The sequence below is a fragment of the Rhinatrema bivittatum genome, chromosome 6, assembly GCF_901001135.1.
Source record: "Rhinatrema bivittatum chromosome 6, aRhiBiv1.1, whole genome shotgun sequence".
NCBI lineage: Eukaryota > Metazoa > Chordata > Amphibia > Gymnophiona > Rhinatrematidae > Rhinatrema > Rhinatrema bivittatum.
The window spans coordinates 361,215,591-361,232,447 of NC_042620.1; positions in this window are offsets into that span (position 1 = coordinate 361,215,591).

The window sequence follows — 16,857 nt, forward strand, 5'->3', positions numbered from 1 at the left end:
TATCATTTTGGTTGCCCTTCTCTGTACCTTCTCCATCGCAACTATATCTTTTTTGAGATGCGGCGACCAGAATTGTACACAGTATTCAAGGTGTGGTCTCACCATGGAGCGATATAGAGGCATTATGACATTTTCCGTTCTATTAACCATTCCCTTCCTAATAATTCCTAACATTCTATTTGCTTTTTTGACTGCTGCAGCACACTGAGCCGACGATTTTAAAGTATTATCCACTATGATGCCTAGATCTTTTTCCTGGGTAGTAGCTCCTAATATGGAACCCAACATCGTGTAACTACAGCAAGGGTTATTTTTCTCTATATGCAACACCTTGCACTTGTCCACATTAAATTTCATCTGCCATTTGGATGCCCAATCTTCCAGTCTTGCAAGGTCCTCCTGTAACGTATCACAGTCTGCTTGTGATTTAACTACTCTGAATAATTTTGTATCATCCGCAAATTTGATAACCTCACTCGTCGTATTCCTTTCCAGATCATTTATATATATATTGAAAAGCACCTGTCCAAGTACAGATCCCTGAGGCACTCCACTGTTTACCCTTTTCCACTGTCCCATTGCCCGCAATTCCCTCCAGATAATGGGACAATTCCAAGGAGAAAAATGGTACAATGCTACACACAGTGGCAATAGACTGAAACAGAGTGCCAATCTGTGACCTCCCTTGGATAGGCATTCCAATTTACTGTGGCAACCCATGGCTGGCACCATTATAGTGACAATGGCATTGTCATGGACTGCTCTCCAATTTACATCTATCCCTTACTCATAAAATATTAAAGTTCATGCTGTCTCTTCTATCACATATGGCATGCTCTCACTGAAATCATTGTAATACAATACGTATTGCCAAAATTATTAACTTATATATTTGGGACCATCATACTGCCCCTTCTTTTTGTCTTTTAGAACATGAATTATGTTCCATCAATAGACTAACTGGGGACTCATTTAATCAGCGGTCCTTATTTTTTTAGATAAATTTGCACCATAACGTGAAGAAAGTGAAAAAAATTAAATTATTTCCCCTTTATTTTAGAAGATCACGATCTTCATTCATAGATTGAAATAAGAGCTGGTGTGGAAGCTTTTCCCCTGAGGCAGGCGGCATGAGTGGGTATGGAAGGGGTATGAATGAGGTAGTGTGTGTAAAAATGTTTGAGATGTTCTCATGAATAAGATGGTGATGTAAAATGTCAATTTTTATATAAAAACAATGAGTAAAGTGAAGCAATAATAAAAGCAAATAATTGATAAGTATAGAGTGATATTTATTTATTTAGTTAGTTATTTAAAAATTTTTATATATCGACAACCGTTTGCACATCGCATCGGTTTACAGATAACTTAACTTTTAGGCATTGCCTTTACATAGAACGTTAACTGTGAGAAAGGAACCGCAAAATCTAACATGACAACTGAGTAATTATTTACAAGGATCAGAGAACATACGGACGGTATGCTGATTAGAAAGCTGGGTAGGCAAAAAGGATATTTACAAAATATTCAAAAAATATTGGGTAGCTGGCAAGCAACAGGATATTTACAGTCTGTTCAACAAACATTGGGTGGCAAAAACATTTGAGGGGAAAGAAGGGAAAAGGGAAAAGTAAAGAAGAATGATAAAGTAAGGAAAAGGGGCAGAAGGGGCAGTAGCAGTAGTAGTAAGTATAAGGTTGCTCAGGGGAGAGTATTATACATGATTCGAGGATACATCTGGAAGGCGGTTCATATTGGACGGGTAGGCCTGTAGGAACAACCAAGTTTTCATTTTTTTTTTTTAAATTTGGGTGTAAGTCTGGAGTGTGGAGTAAGTCTGGAGGCATGGAGTTCCATAGGGTGGGACTGGCCAGAGAAAAGGCTCTGTTCATTGTGGAGATGAGCTTGGTTGATTTGATAGAGGGGGTGCGGAGTGTTCCTTGGAGTGCAGAACGGGTTGGTCTTGCAGAGGTGCAAAGGAGTAGGGGAGGGTTGATCCAATCGGAGTTTTCATTAGTGATACTTTTATGAATGAGGGAGAGAGCCTTGAAGAGGATACGGGATTGTATGGGTAGCCAGTGGAGATCGAACAGAGTTGGTGTGATGTGGTCACCTTTTTTGGAATTAGTGAGGATGCGTGCTGAGGCATTCTGTAGGAGTTGTAATGGTTTAGTATATGTGGCAGGGAGGCCAAGGAAGAGTGCATTACAGTAGTCAATCTTGGAAAAAATAATAAATTGTAATACTGTTAGAAAGTCCGTGAAGTACAGTAGAGGTCTGAGTTTTTTGATAGTTTGTAATTTGAAATAACAGTCACTTAGGATAGATTTAATGAAGGGTTTGAAAGAGAGTTGATTGTCAATAAGAACACCCAGGCTACGGGTATGGGCGGGGAATGACATGGTGGAGTAAGTGAGGGGAATGGAGGTTAGTGGATGTCTGTTGGAGATGAGGAGTTCAGTATTTTGGGGGTTGAGAGCAAGGTGCATGTCGGTAAGTAGTTTGTTGATAGAAGTCAGGCAAGATTCCCAGTTTTGAAGAGCAGTTTGGAGGGAGTCGGTGAAGGGGAGGAGAATTTGAACGTCATCTACGTAGATAAAATGTTTGAAGCCAAGGTTGGTGAGGAGGGTGGTGAGGGGAAGCATGTAAATGTTGAAAAGAGTGGAGGAGAGAGAGGAGCCCTGGGGAACACCTTGGTTAAAGCTGATATGGTCGGATTCATTATTGTCAGTGGCAACTGTATAATAACGATTTTGTAAGTATGATTTGATCCAGGAGAGAGTGGTGCCGGAGATTCCAATATTGCTGAGAATGTTGATTAAGATAGTGTGATTGACAGTATCAAAAGCAGCAGAGATGTCTAGCATGGCAAGGAGAAATGAGCTCCCGGTGTCGAACCCATTGAGGATGGTGTCAGTAAGGGACAGTAGCAATTTTTCGGTGCTCAGGTTTTTTCGGAAGCCATATTGAGTGGGAGGAAGAATGTTGTGTTGTTCTAGGTAGTCAGAAAGGCGGGAGTTGACTAATTTTTCTAGGATTTTAGATAGGAAAGGGAAATTGGAAATGGGTCTGAAGTTGGCTAGGGGTAGAGGGGTCAAGGCTGGGTTTTTTAAGGATGGGTTTGACCACAGCTTGTTTTAGAATGTTGGGGACTGTGCCTTGTTCTAAGGATAGGTTACAGATGGAAGAGAGCGGTTTGGCAATAACTTTGGGGATAGATAGAAGAAGCTTTGTAGGGATAGTTTCAGAGGGATGGGAGGAAGGTCTCAACTTTTTTAGGATATTTTCAATTTCCAGGGAGAAGGATGAGTCAAAGGAGGATAGTGTAGCCGAGAGATTGAAGGAGGGCAATGTCACATTGATTGGGTTAGAAGAGAAACGTGCTATGAGAGAAGAGACTTTGTTTTGGAAGAAAAGTGCAAGTTCGTTGCAACGATTTTTTGCAGTGGGCGTTTGTGGTTGTGTGGGGGTGGAGTTGGTGAGGCTGGAGATCATGGTGAAGAGCGCCTTGGGGTTGTATTGGAATCTGTGAATCTTTTTGGCGTAATATTCTCATTTGGTTGCGAGAGTGGCTTTCCTGTAATCGTGCATGAGCTGGTAGTAGGCAGTTTTGGTCGCTGGGGACGGATGTTTGCGCCAGTGTCTTTCTGAGGTTCTGAGGCGAGTTTTGAGATTCTTGAGTTCAGTTGAATACCATGGTTTTCTATTTGGATGGGCAGGTTTGATAGTTTTCACAGAGAAGGGGCAGTGTGTATTTGCTATGTTGAGGGTAATATCAATCCAGGAACTGAAAGCATTGTCGGCTGAAGATAGGTCAAGTTGGGTAGGAATGTCTAAGCATGCTGTTGTGAGGGTGTCTATTGAGCATGGTTTACGGTATTTGAAGGATTGTGTCTGGGGAGGAGTAGGGGAGGACTGTTGAAGTGCAAGGGTGGTTTGAATGATGGAGTGGTCAGACCAAGGTACGGCGAGGCATGAGGGGGAATTGATGGTAGTGAGGGTGGAGTTAGTGAAAATAAGGTCTAAGGTGTGTCCGGCCTTGTGGGTGGGGGATTGTATGATTTGAGTGAAGCCCATGGCTTCGAGTGAGGAAATGAACGCTTCGCAAGCCGGGGGTTGCGGGGTGGCATCAACATGAAGGTAAAAGTCCCCATGGAGGATAGTAGGAAGGTCTGGCGAAAGTGAATCAGCAAAGAATTCAATGAGCGGGGAGGAGTCGTTTTCTAGCAATCCAGGTGGGGTATAGATGAGGCAGATTTGGAGGAATCTGGATTTAAAAAAGCCAATTTCGTATTGACTAGGAAAATTGCATTTTTAGGATGATTAAGTTCCTTTTTTGCGGCGAGGAGTAGGCCCCCTCCTCTTTTCTTTTTGCGGGGTATGGAGAAAAAGTCATATGTGTCTGTAGGAAGCTGGTTGATGAGGGGGGTGTCGTGGGCCTTAAACCATGTTTCCGTTATGGCGCAGATTTTGGGGTTGGAATCAGTTAAGAGGTCATGAAGTAGATGGGTTTTCTTTTGGAGGGATTGTGCGTTGAAGAGGAGAATTGAGAGTAAGGAGAGACCAAGGAATTGAGTAAGGGGGGAAATCAGAATAGGAATAAGTCTCCTTTGCAGCTGTGAGGGCGGGCAAGGTTCTACATGGGGAAGTTTTAGGGGGTGTTTTTGCTGGTAGGGGAAAGGACAATTGCATGAGAGTGGTGGCATATTTGAAAGAGTAAGGCGAGAGATGAAAAGGGCGGTGAAACCAGTAAAAGTTTACTGTATGAGGTGATTCTGGGGGTAAAGGGAGGAAGAGGGAGACATATGATGGACAGAGACAGTAGAAGTTGAATACAAGGACTAATAATGTACTCGCGATGCCGGGAGGAGAGAAGAGCTTTAAAGCCCCTCAGCGACGCCAGATGATGATGATGTCACCACTGCGCCGGGAATTTGGTTGGCCGGCTGCTGCACCGGAGGACGTGATGGTGAGTTAGGCCCGGAGAGGTGGAGGGCCGAAAGGAAGAGCCTCGTGGTCAGCGTGGAGCCCGCTGGGGGAAGGGTGAACTCAAAAGGCCTTACCTCGACGGGCTTACAGCGCCAATCGCGCAGGCCTGAGCCACCGAATCCCTCGATGTCTGCCGGAGAAGAGAGAGCCTCCGGGAGGAGAGAAGAGCTTTAAAGCCCCTCAGCGATGCCAGATGATGATGTCACCACTGCGCCAGGAATTTGGTTGGCTGGCTGCTGCACCGGAGGACGCGATGGTGAGTTAGGCCCGGAGAGTCGGAGGGCCGAAAGGAAGAGCCTCGTGGTCGGCGTGGAGCCCATTGGAGGAAGGGTGAACTCGAAAGGCCTTACCCCCGACGGGCTTACAGCGCCGATCGCGCAAGCCCGAGCCACCAAATCCCTCGATGTCTGCCGGAGAAGAGCTTTGAGCATAAATAGAGTGAAGCTTTGAGCATAAATAGAGGGTCTGTCTATATATAGCTTTATCATTGGGGGAGACAGTACATTGACGGTATATAGGATATAGAGTGTGTTGATACATAAATGACAGTGTAAAATGGCTTTCAGTTGGACGGACACATTGTGTTTCACTGACGCACAGTTGGGGGAAGTTTTGAATACACCGTCAATTTTTTCTCAGAATGTAGGGGTCCCCACAAATGTAGCTTGGGATAAAATAGTCCGTTTAAGTTAATGTTTGATCAGAACAGATACACATGCAGGCACTCTTATAGAATACTGCAGGGCCAAAAGAATCCCGAGGGGGATTACGGGTGCAGAAAGAACCCCGTCTATATAGTGAAGATGCGGACTTTGTCCACGATTGGAATATGATTTTGAACAAATGTGCCCTCGACTTATTGTTGCTGATCATTAAGAAAGCCCAGTTGCCTTCCCAACAGCTTAAAGCAGACCTTGAAATGGAACGGACATACCAAACACTACACGTTCTTATTCTTGAAATGGAACGGACATTCCAAACACTACACGTTCTTATTCTTGAAATGGAACGGACATACCAAACACTACACGTTCTTATTCTTGTTAAATTTATATCGTCTTATTCTTCTTCTTTTCCCAGTTAGAACCATCCTTGTTTTATTGTAACTGATTTTTTCTGCGCACTGTTATAACTTGTTATAATTTGTAAATATATAAAATGTATACTCATGTTATATTTATACACGTTTATAATGTATTGATCACCCCTGTTTTATGTAAACCGACATGATACGAATCTCCGTGAATGCCGGTATAGAAAAACTCAAATAAAATAAAAATAAAAAGTGACTTTAGAAAAATCTCGTCTTTCGGCAGAGGCCTTTGAGAAGTTTGAGAAAGAACTTAAGAGTCAGATAGAAGAATTCTCCATGGAAATACGTAAATTTAAATATTCAAAGTTCGTTAGGGACGAAAATGATTATAAATGAGGCTTGGTTTATCAATAGATGGGCCCAAATGGGAGACAGAGAGAGAGGAGAGTAACATTTCAAAACTCCTCCAATGACTCCTTGGGAGATGAGAAGGAAGAGGGAAGGAGAAGGGAAGATAGTTTTCGAAAAAAGAGGAGAGGGAGTGTGGAGCGAGTAGAGGATGAACCATCGGGGAAACCTTTTCTAGCACTCAGGGAGAATCGGTCAGCATTCAGAGGGGGACAACAGTCAAAGGGTCGGGGCAACAGTTGGAACAGAGGGAAGACAGGATGGAAAATGTACGAGAATGCTGCCTGCCTCCTGACCTCTGCCTGCCTTGTGACCTCGTTGACTACTCCTTGGACTAACTCCTGGATTCTGACCTCTGCCTGACTGACCACGCCTCCAGATTCTGGCTCTGTCCCTTGCCATGTCATCATCTATGCTGTTCTGGTCTTCCTTCCTCCATCAGACCTACAACCTCAAGTCCGACCGCGCTCCCCTGCTGTCTGTGGGCATGCCTGTCTACTACCTCTCCAGGAGACTCTGCGAGGCCCACCTAAGTCCAAGCGGCCTGGGTCCCTAAGGGCTCCTCCCGGGGGCTTCCAGTGGTGAAGCTCATCCTAGCCTCTGTCTCCTCCTGTGCTCCGCCCCTGGGGACAGGTGCTTCCTGGTCCCTACCAGGGAGCTGTTCTCCGCTGCTCAAGGACAAGGGTCCAACCCCGAGCGCAACAGGTTGCTAAGGCCATGATGGAGTCTCCCGCCTCCAGGGCCCTACCGGGTTTGGCTGCTACAGTCAAAGAACATCACCACGCTTTGGAAGCGATAGCCTCTTTGGTGGAAGAGCTTCGTTCCCAGCTGCGAGATACCGCTCTGGCCAATCCTATGGGCCTGTCGGCCTCTATGCTACCCAAAGCATCATTGGCACTCCCTGCACCTCCTCGATACAATGGGGACCCACGCTCCTGTCATGGCTTCCTCAATCAGTGCTTCATGCAATTAGCTCTGCAACCCTCCTTGTTCCTGAAGGAAACCAATACATCCAATACGTCCAAGACTGAACTACTGGTCATCTCCCCCAATGATAAATAAAGGTTTTATTTACCTTGGTTTTATTTACCTTGGTCATTCTTTTGTTATCTCAGTGTTAATCTCTCTTTTGCCTTCTCTTCATTCCAAGTTGCATTTTATCCCTGTTTTATTGTAACTGCTACCTTATTCTTCTATCACATGTTAATGTTTTTAAGTTATTAAGTATTTATTCTGTTGTCACACCTTGTTATTTGTAAACCGGCATGATGCGACTCCCATCGCGAATGCCGGTATATAAGAAATTTAAATAAATAAAATAAAAATAAATGATAATAACCCTCTAGCCAACTCTACAAATACACCTTTAGTAAATCAAGTGAGAGACCTTGGCCTCATCCTAGACTCCAGAATGAACCTTAAAAAATGTATTAACACCACTAAAGAAGGCTTCTACAAACTTCAGGTTCTAAAACAGTTAAGACCACTCCTTCACTTCCATGACTACCGCTCCGTACTTCAAGCCATTCTATTTTCAAAGATTGACTATTGTAACGCGCTTCTGCTTGGTCTCCCGGCCTCTTCCACCAAACCTCTTCAGATGCTGCAAAACGCTGCAGCCAGGATCCTTACAAACTCTCGCCGTATGGACCACATCACACCAATTTTAAAAATACTTCACTGGTTACCCATCCGCTACAGAATTCTCGTCAAGACACTGACCATCATTCACAAAACCATATTTCAGCAATCCTCCCTCCAACTCTCCATACCCCTCAAACCACACTCCTCAGCAAGACCTACTAGATCTGCATACAGAGACTCCCTCCAGGTTCCACCGAACAAATCCGCTATACACAACGCCATTGAAAAACGTGCGCTATCAACTGCTGGTCCACATCACTGGAATTCTCTCCCGCCAGATCTCCACAAGGAACTTTGTCATATCACATTCAGAAAAAAATTAAAAACATGGCTGTTCGCCCAAGCATTTCCCTGAATAAATAATTTTAGTATCTTTCTCAGACCAACACCCTACCATTGCGCCCTCTTGCCACCTCTCAAAGGAACTGTTTCTTGCCAACTACGCTCTTATATAACTTGTCCAATCGACCGCTCTGTATAAATTGTATATAATTTCACCATGTGTAATTTATAAAGTATAAATTGTATTTATTTCACCATGTAAACAACTTCTCCATGTTTACTGGCACGGCTCTTCAGTTAGAAATCGTTAATCTATCCCTTTTTTCCAACAGCCCTGTTTGACTTTCCCTGTTGCAATGTAACTTTCGCTTTCATTGTTAATTGGTTTACCCCCGAGTTCATTGTAAACCGGTACGATAAGACTTGGTCTTGAGCATTGGTATATTAAAAGAATTTAAATAAATAAATAAAATAAAGTGACCTTCATCCTTTTCCACCTGGAAGGGAAGGCTCTGGCATGGGCCTCTCCCTTATGGGAATGCTCTGATCCCTTACTTTCCAAGTTATCCGAGTTTGTTGCTCTCTTCAAGCAGACCTTCGGAGACCCAGGGCGCCAGGCTGTAGCCAGCCATAGTCTACTCCACCTCTGTCAAGGGTCGCGGACCCTCTCTGAGTATACAGTGTTCAGGACCCTGGCTACTGAGCTCGGGTGGCAAGAAGAATGTCTGCAAGCCATCTTCCTAGATGGACTCTCCAGCGCTCTCAAAGGTGAACTCGTCGTCCGTGAGACTCCCACGTCTCTAGAGGACCTGATTTCCCTCACCGGGAAGTTCGATCATTGTTTCCGGCAACGGCGCCTAGAAGTAAAGGTCTCTTGATCTCCTACTCCACACCCAATGCGTGCCGGAAGTCTTAAATCGAATTCCGTGGCATCACCACCTCCTGCTGAAGAACCCATGCAGGTTAACCATGAGCGACTGTCTTCAACCGAACATCTTCGTCGGAGAAAGGAAGGTCTCTGCCTTTACTGCGGTGCCTCCAGACATCTTCGGCAGTCCTGCCTGGTTTGACTGGGAAACTGCAATGCTTGAGACTGGCAGGGGTCCCGAGCTTGGGCGCTACTGTCACCGACCCCCAACTTCTACTTCCAGTCTCCCTTGGCATTGAGTCTCACTCCTTCGCCACCACTGCCCTTGTCGACACAGGGGCAAGTGGCAGCTTCATCATGGATGACATTGTCAAGCTCCTGAACATCCCTCTACTGCCACTAGAGGTCAGCCTCTGCATTGCATCCATCCAAGGGGAACACCTTCCAGGACTCATCACCCACAGAACAGTGGCCGTCTGCCTTACCATGGGCACTCTTCACGAGGAGGAGATGTCCTTCTATGTGCTGAAACATTCAACACAACCTGTCATCCTGGGGCTGCCCTGGCTCCAGGTCCATGGACCTCAATTCAATTGGCATTCCCTGCAGTTGGTGCAATGGGGTCCCAAACGCCAGAAGACCTATCTACGACAAGTATCTCCAGTGGTAACCGTCCTGAAGTCCACCACCCTTACTGGGTTGCCTACCCAGTACACCGAATTTGAAGATGTCTTCTCAAAGCAGAAGGCAGATAAGTTACCTCCACTGCGCAAACTGAATTGCCCTATAGAACTTCTGCCGGGAACGATGCCTCCCAAGGGCAGAACCTCCATCAGTCTCAGACGGATTCGACTTTTGTGCCTCACCTTTTTCTCCGCTCCCCCCACCAGCCTTGGGAAGATGGCTGCCGCCGCGTCTGCATGCCATTCTTTCCGGCATCCCCGGAATGGCTATGGCAAAGCCTCACGCTATATTTCTCCTAAGGGCCTCCTAGGGTGCGCGTGTGCACACCACCCACGTCATTATCCACGTCATGGCGGGAACCTTGGGGGCGTCCCCCTCGAGTGACGTCACGCCATCCTGGTATTTAGCCTGCCCTTGTTTGCTAGCTCATTGAGTTAGCAAGGATCATGAATGGATGGAAAGCCTGCGGTCTGAGCTACTCTGCCGCTTCCTTGCTGCCACTAGAAGCTCTCTCTGCCCTTCGGGGTATTTCTCTAACCTGGGTACCCCCTCCTCGGGGGCCCTTTGCTTTCTTTCAGGTGCCTATCTGGGATCAGGTACTCGCTCCTCAAGGGTCTGCTCTCCCTGGTTCGGTGCCTGTAATCAACTACTTCTGCCTGCTGGGATCTCCACCTATACAGCTACCAACTTAGTGAGTAATCTAACATTCTCAGTCTGTTTCATCTACAGCTCTGCTGCACTGGGAACCTGCATCCGCATCTCCCTATACTATCTCTGGGAGATGGGTCCCCTCTGTTCCTGGATTGCTACCTCTGGATCACCTCACTACTGCCATCTCTGGCGGTATACCTCAGCTGTATAATAAAAGACAAATCTCTGTGTTTGCATGTCTTGAGTCTAGCCTAGTACTGTGGTTCCTCACGGGGCTCCTCCCCGTGGGTGTGGTCATCTCCACAGTACCCAAGAATCCACTCAAACACCTCAAAACCATAACACCTACCCATTGTCTTGTCCAGAAACCCTCGCCATGTCCAAGTATATTAAAGAAAACCTAGAAAATGGTTCATCAAACCCTCCAACTCACCCGCTGGAGCGGGCTTTTTCTTCATCAAGAAAAAGGATGGAGGACTACGCCCCTGAATTGATTATAGAGGGCTTAACGCCATCACCCAAAAAAAAACGATACCCGTTACACCTCATCAGCGAGCCGTCTGATCGCCTCCAAGGGGCTCGGATCTTTACCAAGTTGGATCTGAGGGATGCGTACAATTTGGTACGTATCCAACTGGATGATATCTGGAAGAGAGCATTCAACACTAGGGATGGTCACTACGAGTACATTGTGAGGCCCTTCAGCCTATGTAATGCCCCTGCTGTCTTTCAATGTCTCATGAACGAAATCCTCTGAGAACTCCTATATTCGTTTGTAGTCGTATACCTGGACGACATCCTGATCTTCTCAAAAGATCTAGAATCACATCGTGATCATGTCGAGACAGTACTTCAACACCTAAGAGAGAACCAACTCTACACCAAACTGGAAAAATGCATCTTCAAGCAAAACCGCCTACCCTTCCTAGGGTATATCATCTCTGACAGAGGATTTTCTATGGATACAGGAAAACTTCAAGGTATCCGAGACTGGCCCCAGCCAGTTGGCCTCTGTGCTTTGCAATGCTTCCTTGACTTTATGAACTATTATAGAAGCTTTATTGCTAATTACTCTACCCTAGCCGCTCCGCTCACCACCATGACAAAGAAAGGGGCTAACACCCGTGTGTGGACTCCCAAAGCACAAGCCACCTTTCAAATGCTAAAAGAAGCATTCTGCTCTGGTCCTTGCTTACAACATCCGGACCCTAGATGCCCATTTATCATAGAAGTTGACGCATCTGCTATTGGAGCTGGGGCGGTGTTAAGTCAATTTTCTCCTAAGGATACACTGATACCATGCTCGTTCTATTCGCACAAATTCTCGCCTACAGAACAGAACTATACAGTCAGAGATCGGGAACTCCTAGCGGTCAAATTGGTCCTCCAAGAGTGGCGCCCTTGGTTGGAAGGGGCGCAACACAAATTTACTATTTTCATCGATCATAAGAATCTCGAACACCTAAAAGAAGCGCAACTCCTGAATCCAAGGCAAGCCCAATGGGCACTGTTCTTCAAGATATTTAATTTTGAACTGTGCTACCAACCGGCCTTGAAAAGCCTCTATGCAGATGCACTCTCCAGATCCTTCAAACCCAAAGACATTCCCGATGTCCCAAAACATATCATTGACCCTGCCTGTGTATCCCTCCCAGTGACCACCACAGTCCCTGCCAGAAAAACCGTCGTTCTACGTAGATTACATGAGCAGGTTCTCAAATGGGCCCATGATTCTAAGCTGGCTGGACATCCGGGCCATACCAGAACACTCGAGATGTTGCAGAGATTCTACTGGTGGCCCAGTATGGTGCAAGACTCCTGCAACTACATAGATTCATGCCCCGTCTGTGTCCAACATAAGCCCCCTACAGGGCGACCATGGGGCCTCCTCCAACCGCTTCTAGCTCCCACCAAACCTTGGTCAAGCATATCCACGGATTTCATCACAGACCTTCCACCATCACAGAACAATACCGTGATCTGGGTTATCATTGACCGTTTCTCTAAAATGGGTCATTTCATCCCCCTGTGAAGCCTTCCATCGGCCCCAGAATTGGCTAAATTGTTTCTAAAGCGTGTCTTTCACCTCCATGGTCTGCCAAAAGAGATTATCTCAGACCAAGGACCACAGTTCGCTGCAAGGTACTGGTGTTCTTTGTTGTGATTCGGAAGATGGACCCCTGTTCCGAGGTAGAATGAATGCTACCGAAGAGAGAGTCAACCCTCTAAGGTAACTACCCTCGGAGGGCGAGGCCAGGTGAATCAGCAGCTGAATGAAGACTTCACCCTGGAAGCTCGTGATCCCCCCAGGAGGAGCCTGTAGAGATCTGGCAGCTGGAACTTTAGGAGACTCTCTGAAGATAGTCTGGAAGCAGGCGCCTCCTGCAGGTCATGAATTTCAGATAGTTGAAGACTTCGCCCTGAAAGCTCGTGATCACCCCAGGAGGAGCCTGTAGAGATCCGGCCGCTGGGACTTAGGAGACTCACTGAAGATAGTCTGGATGCAGGCATCTGCAGGTCGTGGATTCCAGACAGCTGGCGCCTCCAGCAGGCCGTAGACAGTCCAGGAGTAGAGCTGAAGAATGGTCCACAGCCGATCCAATGGTCGATTCCAGAAGGGGGTCGAAAGCCAGTCCAGGAGCAAGTCAGGAGAATGGTCTGAAGCCAGTCCAGGAGTAAGCCAGGAGAAGTGTCAGAAGCCGGTCCAAGGTCAAGCCAAGAGAAGTACGGAAGTCGGTCCAAGGATCAGAAGCCAAGAGTCGGTCCAATGAGGGAGAACAGCAGGAGCGGGACAAAGACCAGGAACGAAACCAGGGAGCCAGAACCTGGAATGAAGACACTGGAACCACCAAGCCAGAAGCCTCAATACCAAGGCAAGGTCTGAGGAGCAGACCTTGCCTTAAATACCCGAGGCAAAACTATCTTAATGTTTCTGTTAATGGTGTACAAGTTGAAAAATTCAATAAAGAAATTAAACAAAAAAAAAAAAAAATACCCGAGGCGAGGGAGGAGTCCCGGGAAGGAGCCACAACAACTTCCTGTCGTGGCCCCTTTAAATCTTATCTTCAGCCGCGCGCGCGGCTCTAAGACAGCCAGGAGGGGGAGGAGTCATCCCAGCCGTGCAGGGCCCTGCGGCCGGCCTCAGCAGCAGCCATGGCTGTGAGGTGAACGCTGAAGGAGGCTGCCTGCTCCTGCAGGAGCCTTGGAGCCAACCCAACGCCGTGGGTGAGTGCTTGGTCCTGGCCGCGGACCGCCGCAGCCAGCGGCCATGACAGTCGGCCCTGGTTGCGGCCCGCCACGGCCGAGGGCCATAACACTCTTTATGTAAAAAGTTCAACATCACCTTGAATTTTACATCGGCCTATCACCCCCAGGCCAATGACCAAGCAGAAAGAACCAACCGGACCCTGAAGACTTTCCTCTGCTCATATGTGAATGACCAACAGGACAATTGACTGACCTGCTGCCTTGGGCAGAATTGTCACATAATACCCATATTGCTGCTGCCACCGATGTATCACCATTTTCTGTGGTGTTTGGTCGACAACCACGTTTACCGCTGCCAGTACCCCTCTCTGTTCCCTCGTCTGCCGCTCAGTTCACGGCCCACACCATTCATCAGGTGTGGAACCAAGTCAAGGAATGCCTCAGTCAGGCCGCCGAACGTTCCAAATGTACTTCAGATGCTCACAGACGTCCTGCTCCACCCTTTCATCCTGGCCAGAAAGTGTGGCTAAGCACTCGACATATAAGACTGCGACTCCCTTCACACCGTCTGGCACTGAAGTTCATCGGCCCATTTCCAGTCCTACGGAGAGAGGGAGCAGTGTCCTACCAATTACATCTGCCACATGCCATGGATATTCATAACACTTTCCATGTTTCCCTGTTGAAGTCGCTAGTCCTATCCTGGCCCTCTTGAAGAGATCCATCGCCACCTCGGATCTCCACAGAACCTGTTATGACTCTCCAGGTAAGAGAAGTCCTCGACGTCCGTCAGCGTCAAGGCAGATGGGAATACCTCTTATCCTGGGAGGGTTACGGGGCTGAGGATAACTCATGGGAACCTTCCCACAACATTCTTGACAAGGACCTCCTTAGAGCCTTCCACAGGGCTCACCCTGAAAAACCTCGCCCATGTAGAGGGAGGCCAAGAAGGCGGGGTACTGTTGTGTGCCTCGTCTGCGCTCGGCCCGCACACGGGCCTGCTCACCTTTCCAACCCCACTGCAGGTCCCGAGTCGGCCTCTCCAGCAGCAGCTGCAAGCTCCTCCAGGCCTCAGTGTCCCACGGCGGCGGTCACCTGGCCTTCCTCAGCACACCAGGCCTCACTCGTGGCACAGAGCTTAAGGCCCGAAGAGACTCTGATCTACCATAGAGTCATAAAGAGACTTTGATCATAAGATTATGGGTTCAAGCCCCACACCAGCGCTTCCAAGAACAATTGATTCCAAGATCGTGGGTTCAAGCCCCCACATCTATGAAGCCAAGAACACTTGATTCCAAGCTCGTGGGTTCAAGCTCCCACATCAAGAATTCCAAGAACATCGACGCCACTCAGATCATCGCTGTCCTGTTCAGTTGCTCGCCCCGGACCTCGCTCCTGTCGACCATCTCCTGGAGTCATGCCGTTCCGTCCGGTATCCCATGTTCATCGGTGACCGGAGACCCTAGCCCGCTTGAGATTACCATCGAGCGCAGCATCGGGTCGATACCATGTGTGTACACTAGTTTGCCTCCATGTCTCATCGCTTGTTCCAGCCTTGTTCCAGTCATGTTCCAGTGTCTGTCTGTTCCTGCATTCCTCCAGGTAGTATCTCTTGGACTGACTCTCTGGTACTGACCTTTGCCTGCCTCCTTGACCATGCTGATCGCTGCCTGGATTCTGATCTTTGCTTGACCACACTGATCACTGCCCGGATTATGACCTTTGCCTGCCTCCTTGACCATGCTGATTGCTGCCTGGATTCTGACCTTGCCTGCCTCCTTGACCACATCTGATCTCTAGAACTTGACCCCTGCTTTGGCTGACTACTCTTGGACTTATCCATGGAACTTGACCTCTGCTTTGGCTGACCACTCATGGACTGATCCTTGGAACTTGACCTCTGCTATCGTTGACCATGCCTCCTTGATTCTGGCCCTGCTCCTAGCCTTGTCATCACAGACACTGTACTGGTCTTCCTTGATCCCTCAGGCCTCTAGTCAAGACATCGACTGCACACCCTTGATCCTGGTGGGCACACCTCTATACTTTTTATCTGGGAGACCCTGCAAGGCTCACCTAAGTCCAAGCGGCCCAGGTCCCCAAGTGCTCCACCCGGGGGGGACAGCGTGCTTCCAGTGGTGAAGCTCCGGCTAGCCTCTGTCTCCTCCTGTGCTCCACCACCTGGTGGCAGGTGCTTCCTGGGCCCGACCAGGGAGCCATCCTGCACTGCTCCAGGACAAGGGTCCACCCTCAAGTGCAACACTGAGGACTGTGAAAATGTATGTGAATGGTTGTACTGCACTTTATGGAAATATTTGTCGGGTGGGTTATTTTGATTATATTTACTTTTCTTTCAGTTTGCAGTTAATTATCTGGCCTATTTGTTTTATTTCATTGCTTTAGTATATTTTATAAATATATTTTCTAGCATACGCTGTCATGACAATGTCAGCACTGGTGAGTGTACAGCTATCCGTCAACTAGAAAGCAAAATTATTTTAGCTCTGGGAGTTGTTATTTTAGTGCAGGATTAGTACCATTAGCTGGGAAGCAGTTAAAACGTACACACTAGGCAGGACTTTCTTCATAATACAAAAGAAATGAGTTTTAATCACTCTTGCTTTCATTAAACTGTTCATGCAGGAAGGCTGAATGTAATTTTTTCTTAAAGCTAAAGGTATTATATAAAATTGGCTTCAATATAAATGTGAGGGCATTATACTTGGCATAAATAGAGTTTAGCAACTTTTTTGTTAATGGCAATTTGCATTAAAAAGACTTCTAAGCTAGTTTTTAATAAGTGGAAGAAATGGATCTGTTTCATCTTTGAGGCTAATGTCTCCAGAGCAAGGACAAAACCAGCTAGCTCTCCAGATGGGATAAAAGATGCTAAAAGCAGCAGCAGTAGCAGAAAGAATTAGTGAACCTAAAGCTGCATGACATATGAAATAGGAGACGTAAACATTTTCTAGGAACAGGTTACAGCAAAATCGCTGAGAGTGTTCCATATTAAAATAGCATTCAAAGTTGTTTTACATACATGGGTAAATGGATGCAGCCAAATAGGCAGAAATGACTTCAAAATGTATTT